This window comes from Pollachius pollachius (assembly GCF_949987615.1).
Source record: "Pollachius pollachius genome assembly, chromosome: 9".
In the NCBI taxonomy this organism is placed as follows: domain Eukaryota; kingdom Metazoa; phylum Chordata; class Actinopteri; order Gadiformes; family Gadidae; genus Pollachius; species Pollachius pollachius.
In genome coordinates, this window is record NC_136942.1 from 6,167,070 (window position 1) to 6,170,188 (window position 3,119).

The 3,119-nt window shown below is 41.2% G+C and overlaps 1 long non-coding RNA gene across 1 annotated transcript; it reads left to right on the top strand.

The window, feature by feature from the left end:
- The first annotated feature begins 881 nt into the window (after positions 1-881).
- LOC307080480 lies at positions 882-1,841 on the top strand. The gene is made up of 3 exons (XR_013812090.1): positions 882-1,314; positions 1,438-1,600; positions 1,777-1,841. It is a non-coding gene; the product is annotated as an uncharacterized lncRNA (long non-coding RNA).
- Positions 1,842-3,119: the final 1,278 nt, after the last annotated feature.

Sequence of the window (3,119 nt, forward strand, 5' to 3'; positions counted from 1 at the left end):
GTACATTTTCCTTACATAATCTTCAGTCAGTGAATGTGTATGATCTTTATTAATCTTTATTATCTGAATGGGAAATGCAATATTTTAGGACCGATTCACCGTTAAACGTGTTTCTAATAACATTTCTAGCGAGAAATATACTTTTTACTTGCATAATCTTTAGTCAGTGATTGTGTCTGATCTTTAGTTTTATAGTTATTAGGATTTGATCGGCTCGCTCGCATGTTTCAACGACGTCAGGTTGCTTTCGCTAAACTAGCAGCTCACGTGCTTCCTGCGTTTGTGTTATTAAACTGTTACTTTATGTAACTTTTAATGATATCATCTTGTTAGAAACACGTATATCTGAGAGCCAACCCAGTCGCCAAAAGCATACGTTGACAGTGTACTTTTCGTGAACACTGGATTACGTCGCATTTCAACATAAAATAGCGTGTTATAAACACACACACACACGCACGCACACGCACAGACACGCACGCACGCGCACGCACGCACACGGTCGTGCGCAGGAGCACGCAATCGCGTGACACCGGGTTGAAAGAAAGACGTCAACTCTGGAGTGACCGAAAATTTGCGGTGCTGGTTTGTGTGACGTAAGTTCAACTATGATTGACTGCTATTTAAAAACGGTTGAATGCTTGAAATACTAAGATTATGGAGTTGATAGTGCAAATAATTATATTGCCGTTGTCAAAGAATATTAACAGGTATTAACAGCTAATAACAGATAACAAAAGCGTTGCTTCATAGGCTAATGTAGGCCTACGTCGCCACCTGTCCCTCGGGTAGGCTAGCTAGTTCGTTAGTAATTGAAATTGAACAATGAGAAAGGCTTAGATAAGTACCATACACAGCATCACGTTAGAAGGTAATTTACACAATGTAGTCGGCTGTTTGTAAAAAATAGTTTGTTTTTAGTGATTTACTTTTTTCTCCCTGCAGCTTCAAATAAGCATCATACATCTTAACTATCTCTCTGCCAATGCTAATATTTTATATCTATAATCTTTCTTATCTATCTACTATCTGTGTATCTAATCTGTTTTGTTTATCTGTCTATTCGGTTTGTCTGTGTCTTTGTAAATTAGGTAATCTTTCAATATGCCAGGCAGCACATGTAAAACATGCCCCTCCTGCAAAACCATTCTGCCTTGCGCTAAAAAGGTTTGCAGGCACTGCAAAATGGTCCAGCCTGTAAAGGAACGCCTCAAAATTGCCTTGAGAAAATTTGAGGCTAAGCGGGAAGAGTGGGCGTCTTCCCGCAAGAAGAACCACAACATGGCTGTTGTCAAGCAGGAAATGTTCCTCCTGGTATGTAAACAATTCAGATTAATTATGTTCTACCTTTAACTGTCTGAATCACTATTGCTTTGAATAGTAGGTCTTTTTTGATTACTACAGGCAAAACATTAACATGCTGTGATTTCCTTACAGCTCGAAAAGCTTCAAGCAGCAGGATATAAACCTGTCCTGCTGCTTGGAAAAGCCACTAAAAAGAGCCATGTGGTCAAGGTGTTCACACCTCGTTGCACCTTGGCCACATTTGCGGAGGAGTCCCTCAAAAAAATGGGCTCCATCCATGAGTACATTTGTCAAGGTATGATTCTTTATTTTTATAAATTCCACACACCCTCTGCTTTGTTTACCAAAATACTAACTGCATCTTGTTATTTGTCCACCACATTCATTTTTATCATGGAACTATTGCTACAATTTTTTTGGTTGCCATTTGCAATTTAATAACCCTTTGCAACACTTTTCAAACTTGCACAGGATGGACCCCTTTTGCAAGTGGGACTGCAGAGGGGCCAGAAGAGGGCAGGGGGACCACTCAGGTGAAGACATACAGGAATATCTATGTCAATTAAAGAGGCTAATCCTATATATTGTTATATACTGCATATATACTCCAATATATTATGCTACAAATTACAATATACTAAGTCAGCTGTATAAGTGCTAACCTCTTTTCATGTTTGTTTATGGTTATTTATGTGTATAGATGTGTATAGATCTGTATGGTCTTAATTTCATATTTTTTAAAACTGAATTTACACTTGCACTGTTGAAGTTCCACTGTTGGACTTTGAGTGAGTGTTATCTTATGTCATCTTAGATGGACATGGACATGGGAGAGGTGGAGGACAGGGCCGTGCAGGTGGAGGAGGGGGAGGAGGTGGCCCTGCAGGTGGAGGAGGGGGAGGAGGTGGCCCTGCAGTTGGAGGAGGTGGCCCTGCAGGTGGAGGAGGGGGAGGAGGTGGCCCTGCAGTTGGAGGAGGTGGCCCGGCAGGTGGAGGAGGTGGAGGAGGTGGCCCTGCAGGTGGAGGAGGTGGCCCTGCAGGTGGAGGAGGTGGCCCTGCAGGTGGAGGAGGGGGCCCTGCAGGTGGAGGAGGGGGCCCTGCAGGTGGAGGAGGGGGCCCTGCAGGTAGAGGAGGTGGCCCACCCGGACACGGAAGGACCAGGTATGGATTTTTCAATTAAAGCATGCATGAGAAGGTACTAAGTGTCATACAAATAAACATCATTGCCTGAATGAGTAATATTTTATTTTCCATTCCAACAGCGGTCTCTACTGTGCAGAGGAAGCGGAGGAGAAAAGGTATGTTCAGAATGTCTGTACAGATCGAATTGCTAATTGACTACTATTCTTTTCACCATAGCATTACATTTATTGTAGTTATTTTGGAAAAAGGACTGTAATAAGAATGTTGGTTATGACCATTTGAGTCTTTGTTTGAATACCTCAACATTTCTTTCCTACAGAGCATCACAGCCAGAAGGGGCTTGAAAAAAGGAACAAGACTTTACCGAAGAGTAAGATGAAATAGTTTGTAACGATCAGAGCACTGACAAACCCTTTACACAATTTATAATTATGGAATTGTAAATTATTCTCCTGTGTATTCATAGCAGCGATTACAGCATTAATACAGTATTAATAATTACTGTTATTGATTTTATATTTGCGGTATTTTATATTTGCCAGTGGATAAGCATTGATGGTTTTGTTGTGAAAAACATGTTTTTTATATTTTCAGATTGCCCCTACCATATTGGTCGTGACTCCTTCGAAATAAGGAGTTACGGGAAGGAGAGGATGAGAAAGGTTTGACAGA